The 10,234-nt window shown below is 44.3% G+C and overlaps 2 long non-coding RNA genes across 2 annotated transcripts in view; both read left to right on the top strand.

Moving 5' to 3' along the window:
• The window catches only part of LOC109513071 (uncharacterized), a 21,509-nt gene extending 11,548 nt beyond the window's left edge, over positions 1 to 9,961 (top strand). Inside the window, exons 3-4 of the long non-coding RNA XR_002167652.1 lie at positions 1,907 to 2,007; positions 9,252 to 9,961. This is a non-coding gene — a long non-coding RNA (uncharacterized LOC109513071). The remainder of the gene's footprint in view (positions 1 to 1,906; positions 2,008 to 9,251) is intronic.
• LOC109513072 (uncharacterized) lies at positions 3,656 to 7,600 on the top strand. The gene is made up of 2 exons (XR_002167653.1): positions 3,656 to 3,846; positions 7,204 to 7,600. It is a non-coding gene; the product is annotated as an uncharacterized LOC109513072 (long non-coding RNA).
• Positions 9,962 to 10,234: the final 273 nt, after the last annotated feature.

The raw sequence follows: 10,234 nt of genomic DNA, 5'->3' as shown, positions 1-10,234 counted from the left end.
ATGAACTTGTAGAAAAGTTAAGACACCACCGAGTATCAGCCTCAGCCTCAAAGAAGTGAATATTACTTATAATATACTGTGCAATCACATATTCAGAGTTTTTACTCAGTTCAAGTTTAAAAATTAAAGTATCATATTTGCTTTTGCTGCTTGTTACTTCTCCTTGAAGAAAGTGTTGTTTTTGGTTTATACATTTTTGCACTTTATTTTATTGTATTTCATTCCAATTATGTTTTGAAATTATTTTATTCAAGTAAATGATCAAAAATTACTCTACTATTATTTGTTTTTCTTTTAAGTAAATTTAGCCTACTTTTGCTAAAAGAGAAAATATGGACTATTGATAGTGCCTTGAATAATATCGGCTTCTTTCATTCATGTTATGGGTATTTTTATACAAAGGAATTTTTTTTGTGCCTGTTGAAAATTAAAGTTTACTGACGTAGCCATAAAAAAATGTTGCTTTATTTATCTGACCATATTGGAATGTATTTGTTAGGTTTTCAGTCAATTAAATTTGGTTCAATAAACAATATGTGGTCATTTTTAAAATTTTCAATGAACATTCGATCAGTCCGGCCCTCGGCTTGCAGCAAAATTTTTTATCTGGCCCTCCGTCCATTTGACTTTGACACCCCTGCTCTAAGCTATCCGGAAGTCGGTTTGCATGGCCTCGCCAAACCCCTTCCATGACAGAGTTTTTGCCTTGGCAACCTCTAAAACTACATTCTGCTTGGCGAGCCGGTACCTGTCAGCTTTCCCTGGGGTCCCACAGCCCACAAAGGCCTGATGGGACTCCTTCTTCAACTTGACAGCATCCCTTACCACTGATTTCCACCAGCGAATTCAGGAGTTGCTAGTAGAGATATGGTCACAAATCCAATCAGCTGCCTCAACAATAGAGGCGTGGAATATGGTCCACTTGGACTAAATCTCCCACTCGTCCCATGGGACGTGGGTGAAACACTGCCAGAGGTGGGAGTCTCTCTTTCTAACAGGGGATTCTGCCATGTGCTCCCAGAAAATCCTCATAATACATTTGGATCTGCCAGGTCGGACCGTCATCTTTCCCCACTGTCGGAGCCAAGCCCTGCGATTGGCTGGCAACCGATTCAGGGTGTACCCCGCCTACTGCCCGAAGACAGCTGGGATGGCCTCCAGCACCCCCCGCGACCCTAGTGAGGATCAAGCGGTTCGGAAGATGAATGAATGAATGAATGAATGAATGAATGTCGGAGCCAACTCACCACCAGGTGGTGATCAGTTGTGTTTATCCAGGCAGTTGGAACATGCATTTGTCCTGGTGTCAAGTCAACATATGGACACCCTTATTTTTGAACATGGTGTTCGTTATGGACAATCCGTGATGAGCACAAAAGTCCAACAACAAGACACCACTCGAGTTCTGATTCAATAACAAGACACCACTCGTGTTCTGATCGGGGAGGGAGTGCGGTGTGGGGGGGGGGGGCTACCAATCACACCCTTCCAGGTATGACTGTCATTGCCCACGTGAACAATGAAGTCCCCTACCAGAACGAGGGAGTCCCCAGAGGGAGCGGTCTCCAGCACACCCCCCAAGGACTTCAGAAAGGGTGGGTACTTTTAGCTGATGTTTGGTGCATAGGCACAAACAACAGTCTGGACCCATCCCCCCACACAAAGGTGTTGGGAGGCGACTCTCTTCTCCACCGGTGTGAACCTTAATGTACAGGAAATGAGCTGGAGGGGGTGGCAACCAGTTTGGGGTGTACCCCACAATCTGTCCGATATCAGCTGGGATAGATTCCATGCCCCCTTGACCCTCGTGAGGTTAACCGGTTCAGATTATGGATGAATGGATGCATGGTTTTCCCAATCGTATATCGCCTTTTAAATCAAATGCATTTGTGCTGTTGTTCTTCAGGGAGTGATTCTTCCTGCTGTCCCATGAGGTTTTGAACTCTCTCTTTTTGAGTATGCTGGCAACAACAATTACTGCCTGAAGATGGACCGTTCATCGTTATGGTGAGTTAAAGAGTCAGAATTGGGAATCGATACACATTAAAAAACTTCTGAAACAAGTTACAATAATGTAGAATGTTTTAAAAAAAATCTTTATTTCATTGTCCAGTATGTAAGACAAAAAAATCATTGCATATAACGATTTTGTACCATAAAGGTACTCCAAGCTCTTTACGATATTCTCATTTCTTGACATTTCTTGTTAAAATATCTCACTTTCTGTCTTTGTACCTGAAGTGCCATTAACACCTTGGGCTCTATTTTCGCATGTGCACTAGGGCGTAAAAAACTGGCCTATCTTAATTTTCGTGCAGTTTTAACCTCCTTTGATATGTTTAGGAATTTGGCAGACCACACAGGTGATGTAACACAATTTTGATGGATTTGATCAGTAAGACAGATTCTCAGGTCTGCGGACATGTATGGTGGATGTCATTGTGTTTCATTCATAAATATGACAACCATGTGCGTCAAACCCTCTGAATCATTGGAGTAATTAATTTGTTGAACACATTATTATTAGATATTTTTATTATTGTTATTATTAGTATACTATTTTCCTCATCATCTGTGGTGTGTGTGTGCGTATGATTGTGCGTGCGCATGCTTGCGTGTGCATGTGTGCGTATTTGTTTCGCAAAAATTAAGAGGACTTGTTGGTGGCTTTTCAGCTGTGAGTTGCGAGTCCTCACATGGTTTCAGCACTTCCATAGGCCAGAGACCATTACCGCATGGTACGCCCATGCCCACTGCAGCTACACCCATGCCCTAATTGCAGTTAATTGTTTCCTCCTGGTTGTGAGTCATAGCAATACAATACAATACAATACAATACATGCTGATTTATATAGCGCTTTCACAACAGCGGCAGCTGTAACAAAGCGCTTAACAAAACAGTTAACATAAAGTAAAATAATAAACACAACACATAACATAAAACACGGACAGTCGTGGAGTCCTAACCACTTTTCCGGGACACGCTTTGTTAGTTGAAGCAGTTTGAGATGAAAGAGGAGAGAATCAAAGTGTCCTTTCACCAGTGGATCAGAGACGTCATGCTCAAAATGTGCACACGTTGGCTACAAGCTAAGTTTCAAAGTCAACAAGCTGTAGCATCCATTGACGAAAAAAGAGATTGGTTCACTTCTCCTGTCCCATGGAAATCCATTTCAATTCCAAGCGGCGACTCTCGGTTCCAAATACGCATCGGCGCTCTGTGCCAACGCACCTCTCTCCTCATCCTCAACTTCAAGCCATCCATCCAGCCGCACCAATGCCGACTGTCCAACAGCGCCGACATCTCCACTGAACAAAACGGGGTTGTGAAAAATGCTGCCCATTACAGGCGCAAAAAACACAAGCGCCCCAGGTCTGTCCAGCACCGACAGTCAATGGCGCCGACATTCCTCCCAATCAAAATCCGTGCTGGTACAGGCGTGCTGCCGAGAAGGCGCAACCACCAAGCACAGATACTTCTCCTTTGACGAATGTCGTGGCCAAAAAACGCTGAAAACAGTCCATATCAGGTCTACACGATGAAACAACAAACAAAATGTGACAAAACAAAAGACAAAAACAACAAAAAAGAACAAAAAAGCAAGGCTCTTGAAGAGCACTTGCAGAAGGCTGCCTACTCGGGCATGTCGCAGCATAAAAGCAGGGCAAAAAAGCCAATGGAGTCATTTTTATAAATGGAGCAGAGCAGAGGTAAGATAAGTATTAAAAAATTGCTAGGTGTTTCTAATGAACTGTGTTTCTTCACCTCGGGAGCATGCCTGGAGCTTTTTCCTAAGCATCATCATGCCCGGCTGAAGCCATCCATGAGGGGAGCAAAGGCTTTGTGTAAGCTTTAACTTCAAACATTGCTGGGTGTTTTTAAACAGCTCGCGGGATGCGTGCTTTGTGTCACAAGATGCCCACTCATTCCCACTTTGTGGATGAACCCCACGATGTGGCCGCCACAGGCGTGTCAGTAGTACGTGGACCTCCGAAGATTTATCGGTTCCCATTCTGTCAAACGGTCTATGATAAAATCGCGAGGCAACTCGAATCTGTCCACCCGGATCGCATTGAAGTGCTTCATTTAAAGCGTTTCTCCAAAGGGTCACGCAAGAGGGGGAGGGTAAGAGAAGCTTTGTGAAACGGGTTCACTTACTAACACCGTTTAGGACATGGGCCAGGGTCAGCTGGTTCCGCCAAGAAGGCTAGCAAATTTAGTGGGCTTTTTTTCAACATACGTACGACTCATATTGTTATAGTCTCTTTCTCGGCTGCGATATATAGCGACACGTAATGAAATGCCATCTTAACCCCGAGAGCCCTCCATCTACACGGGGTAAAAATCATGTCAATGCCTGTCGAAGGCAGCCACCAGATGGGTCTAGTGAATCCTTTTCGGAGCCAGTCAATTCTATGGCAGCAGACGGGGTCACGGAGACAGTGTGCAGGGTTATGCCTATTCTAGGTCTTGGAGATATCTGGCTGTCGAAAGGGGGTACCTCACACAAGAAATGTGGGCATATTTGAAGCAAATTTCAGGAAGTTGGGAATCATGCATTCTGGGTCCGGGACCTTAATCCGCATAACACCCTTAAAAGTCTCATTGACCCACATATAAGGGGTGTTCACATTGCACACATTTGCTTCGGTGCTGCACCGATGTATTTTGTTGCGATATATCTTACACCGGAGCAAATTTTGTGTAGCGTTCACACGTACAAAGCCGCTGAGCATGTTAACCCCGGTGCAGCCCTGGTGCAGCCGCACTTGCGTTCACACGGCAGTTTCTGCAGCAGTGCAAAACGATAGAAAACAAAAAGCTGTCGTGTTGGTTCTTTTAAAAAGATACACAACTCAAGCAACTACTGTACAGGCACGTCCTTCTCCTTCTCGGTCTCCGTGCCTTCTGCTCGAGAGGCGTTCAATGACCGCCCCCGAAAACGTAAATCAACGATGACTTCAATGACACTCAGAAAAGCAAACATAATGCGCCAAACAGAAAATCAAGAGAGGAAATCACAAAATAAATTATATGGGGCCGTTGTGAACACACAACAGAGGAACAAACTACACAAACAACTCCGAGACAGTCCAGTCTCCTACAAAAGGAAAGATGACGGAAGTACAACAGAGCACAAAAGCAACGCATTCTAGCTGTATGTAATCAACTCTTCTCATGTGTAGCGAGGCTACTCCCACCGTAAATGAGCATTTGCTCCAGAGCAAATTTTTAAACCACCTCCTTGAGCAAGGTTAAATTTGCTCCGGTTTAAGCTTTTCAGGGGCTACACCGGTGTAACTTTGCACGTGTGAACGCTCTACTGGGGCAGCCCTGGCGCAGCACCGGAGCAAATGTTGCCGTATAAACACCCCTATAAGCGCCTAGTCAAAATCGCAAAGCAGACTTATATTTTCAAAGCGTGTGAATCACGTTTCTCGTCCATGGTGCTGTTGACGAAGCTCGGGCACACGCTGTCGAAGCCGGGCAAACTATTAGGAGTGTAGGTGCTGATGGACAAACAAGAAATTAGCCTAGCATGTGAAGGAATTCCGTGAGATACACAGTCTGTTGTGGCATCAGATGGTGGCGTTCAGGGCCCGCAGGCCTTCTAAAGGGTTCCCACAATGTTCCTGTCTAGGTCTGTCAAACCAAATGTACCACTTTGAAGCGCTGCCGCATGGGTGAGGTCGAGGCTAAGTTGCTGTCTGTGCTCCCCAGACAGTCATCATGGGAGCACCACGAATCCCATGAATCATCAATGAAGGAGTCAGAAGTGGCATGATGCCAATAATCTCATAGATTTATAATTCTTTCAAAATTTGGCCAGCCAGTCCTGGTTCGATAAGATCAGAAAATGATGCGCTCTATTTTGCTACTGGGAGGTAACAAGGCATCATGTGGTGCCCTACAGTAAAATGAATATCTCTTTGCCTGACAGGGATCACTGTGCCACTTATTGGGCTGTGACACACTCAGAGAAAATATAAGATAAGATAAGAAATCCTTTATTAGTCTCGCAATGGAGAAATTCCCAATTCACAGCAGCAAAGTTATGAAAAGAAGAAGTAGAAGAACAAAATATAGGAGATGCTGTAAAGGCAGCCACTCTCGCGGCGCCATCTTGAAGTCAAAATAACAAAATAATACGACACAACACATAAGACACAGACAGTCATTCAATCTTAACCACTTTTCTGCATACACTTTGTTGTTTGAAGCAGTTATAGATGAAATAGGAGAGGATCAATGTGTCCTTTCACCAGTGGATCAGGGACGTCATGCTGAAAATGTGCACACGTCTACTACAAGCTAAATTTTGAAAGCAAACACGAAGATGTAGCGTCCATTGACGAAAACATCTCCTGTCCCACGTAATCCGCTTCAATTCCAAACCGCGACTCCCAGTTCCACATACGCATCGGCGCGCTGCGCTGACGCTCCTTTCTTCTCATCGTCAGCTCCTCAAGCCATGCATCCATCCAGCTGCAGACCGTCCAACAGCACCGATCTCTCCGCTGAACAAAGCGGGCTGTGAAAAGTGCTGCCCATTAAAGGCGCAAAAAAACACAAGCGCCCTGACAGTCAAATGGCGCAGACATTCCTGCCAATCAAAATCAGTAATGGTACATGCGTGCTGCCAAGAAGGCGCAACCATCAAGCACAGAGTCTCCTCCTTGATGAATATCGTGGCCAAAAAATGCTGAAAAACAATCCACATCCGGTCCACACGACGCAACAACAACACAAAGTGACAAAACAAAACTCAAAAACAACAAAAAAACCCAACAAAAAAAGCAAGGCTCATGAAAGCACTTGCCGACGGCTGCCTACTCGGGCTCCATGTTGGACTTCATCATATGAGGCTTTGCGCAGCAAAACACCGACACACGCGCATATCCACCTTGTTCTGTGAGCAAGTAGGGATCAAAGCGACCCTTTTAAAGTTGTCCGAAGCTGAGATGGATCAACCCGGGGATTATATGGGCCACGATATACACGTCCATAGATTATATTTTCGCCTTCCGGTAAAAACTTTTTTTTTTTTTCTGTCAAGGTCTTATGACAGACTACCGCGGTTAAATCAGGACTGAATCTCTATTGCGATTGCTAGCTGGTAAATTCAACCCTGTTCAATACCGCATTTGCTCTTTAAGGGCCTTTTGTTGAATGTAAAAAACTCATGTGTTCTACCCCCGCAGAATTAACATCCGATGACGGAGGACTGCCCTCTCTAAATGAGCAGCGTAAATTACCTAGTTGGTCTTAGGCAGTGGTTCTCCAGTTGAAAGTCAGTCCCAGGCAACATCACTGTGGCAAGCACTGCCTTCTTCGGCTGAATCACGATATTCAAGGCAGAGCTCTGAAGAAGTCCGCACATCTCGGGAAGCAACAGAGCGCCCCTGGTCAACAGAAGAGACCTCGGCTGTGCACACACATCTTGGTCCCTTGATTGACTCGCTGATGTTCCTGGGGGAAGCGTGATTGCGAGCCCGTCTTTCATTAGACCTGATCTGTTGAGAGGGGGCGGGTGGAATTAAATACGATATGTAGAACCACATTTTGTTGTGAAAAGTAAATAAATCAATGATAAATCCATGTCTGCTTTTTTGTGTCTTGGATCTGATGGTCTTTGGTGGGTGTGTATAAACCTGAGGTGGACAGAATCAGATTAGTCTTCATTGTTCAAGTATGTAAGACACACAATGAATTTGTCTCTGGTAGTATAGGCTACACTAGTATTGCAATAACAAGCAAATACGATAAACAAAGACACGACATCTAAGTGTAACAAGATTTTCCGTAATATAAGGGTATCGTTGTGCTGTAGTACCATCCAATGACAGCTGTGCAACACTGTGCAGTCATCGATCAGAGATAAAGTGATCAGTGGTTCAATACAATACTACAACAGTTGTGCAGTTGGTGCAGATAATCGCTGCACCATATTTAAGTGACCAGTAGCAGTCATTGTAGTACAACTTAAGGTGTGCAATTATGCAGAAAGTCCTTGAGAGCTTGAAAGTGTCTCGTGCTGTGGAAAATTTATCAACAATTGTTCAAGTATGTAGAGAGCTGGAACTACAATGATCAGTGCGGTAATACTGTTCCAAAGCGGTGAGAAAAAGTGCAAAGAACTACTATAGATTTGAGTCACTAATGGGAGAGGGATGAAGCTTTTTGAATGTCTGCTGGTTTCGGTGCGCATGGTTCGATAGTGCTTACCTGAGGGGAGTAGCTGGAAGCCACAGGGTGTTGGCGTTCGAGTAGGATTTTCCGTACCCTTTTCTTGGTTCTTGCAGTGTGCAAATCCTCGAGCGTGAGTGTCTGCTGCAGTCGGAGTTTGTCCTTTTTTGTGGTGGCCCCAAGACTGTGATGGAGGAACACGGGACTGATTCAAACTGCTGTGTGGAACTGTCTCAGGGGCTTCCTCAGCAGCCTCAGGAAGGACATCCTCTGCCTTTTTCAGAATGGTATTACTGTTGGCCTCACACTTCATTGCCTGAGAGACCGTGATTTGCAGGATCATGAAGGTCTCGACGGTTGACACATGGTAGTTAGACAATGTGAGGGACAGCTGTGGTGAAGGATGTCTCCTGAAGTCCACGATCATCTCTACAGGGTTGAATGTGTTTGCTCCAGGTTGTGTCGGCTGCACCAGAACGCCAGCTGCTCCACTTCTTGTCGGTACACAGATTTGTCACCATCTTTGATGAGGCCGATGACTGTGGTTTTGTATGCAAACTTTGAGTTTGACAGCTGCTGGATGTGTTGAGGTTCAGTCATTTGTGTCGAGGGAGAAGAGCAGCAGAGAGAGGACACATCATTTGGGGTGGGGGGGGCAGTGCTGGTGGTGCGTGTTGATGATGTTGTCCTTCCCAGCCTCACATGTTGTGCCTGACTGTCAAGAAGCTGAGGATCCACTGGCAGATCATAGAGGACACACGGAGCTGCAGAAGCTTGGAGATGAGGAGTTCCGGGATGATGGTGTTGACTGCATCACTGAAGTCCACAAAGAGGATCCTCGTGTAGGTTCCTGTGCCGTTGAGGTGCTCCAGGATGTAGTGCAGCCTTGGGGATTGGGATGATGGTGGACTCTTTGAAACAGGATAAGACCTCACACAGCTCCAGGGATCTGTTGAAGATATGTGAGAAGACAGGAGCCAGCTGGTCAGCACAGACTTTAGGCAGGAGGGAGACATCTTAACCGGCAAAGCAGCCTAATATTCTCCTATCATTTTTTCTACAGGAAGAGAGATCTTCGACCATTCCTCTTTGCACAATCTCTCTGAATCATCCAGTGGTTTCGAAGGGGCAGACAGGAACACAACCCTTCAACACAATTTTACTGTAGCCTCTGCATAGAGTCCCGTACAATGCCTTTCAGTTCGGGATCAGCGTTTTCTTCTTGATTAACGAACTTTTTTTTTTTCTTCATGATATTGATCACGACTATCGTGATAACATACTGTTATTGATTAATCACCCAGCCATACATTTGAACGACATTTAAAATAGACTGAAAATTGCAAAATATCAGTCAACAGTTACAGTTCAGAAAAGGTTGTTTTTGTGGAACCTTCTTTTTTTGTCATGCACTGTGACAACTTGAACGTACCTGTATTTGATGTCTGCCTTTACAGGGTAAACAAGTGCACCATCCTTCTAAGAAGTTTACATTTGAGTTTGAAAGGGATGTGCTTGAATGTGTCAAGACTTTTCACTGGTTGGGCTCATTTACATTAATTTGAAATGATTTCCAGATCATATGTTGTTTTATAAAAGCTGTGTACAAATAGGAATGAAAACACTGATTCGTTGGGATGCAAATTATATGCAAATGTCACAGTACATTATATTCCCATATTTAGGCCATAGTACAGTGTTATTGCGGTGGCATTGTAAAAATAAGAATAATAAATAACTTGGCAGAGTGGGAGGAATGCCATAGTGTGGAAACATCAAGTGGCATGAACGTTAATAATAAAAACACTGAGAAATTGAACACAAAATACATCATGCTCAAAGATAAGAATCATATTTATGACGACCAACTGCCCTTTTCAAGTGGGAATTGCAGTGTAGTAATAGCGAGTGTTTCAGGCCGCAAATAAAGAAACAAACAAAGTGAAAAAAAATCATTTGAGTGTCTTTTTGAACTGAAACTGGAAGCAGTTTCCGGTGTAACAACTGGTAAACAATATTCACTTGTCTTTCAACTTTGAACTGACA

Source organism: Hippocampus comes, unplaced genomic scaffold (genome assembly GCF_001891065.2).
Source record: "Hippocampus comes isolate QL1 unplaced genomic scaffold, H_comes_QL1_v1.1 scaffold180, whole genome shotgun sequence".
Taxonomy (NCBI): domain Eukaryota; kingdom Metazoa; phylum Chordata; class Actinopteri; order Syngnathiformes; family Syngnathidae; genus Hippocampus; species Hippocampus comes.
Note: the sequence above shows the minus strand (reverse complement) of the source record. Positions and strands in the feature narration are given on the sequence as shown.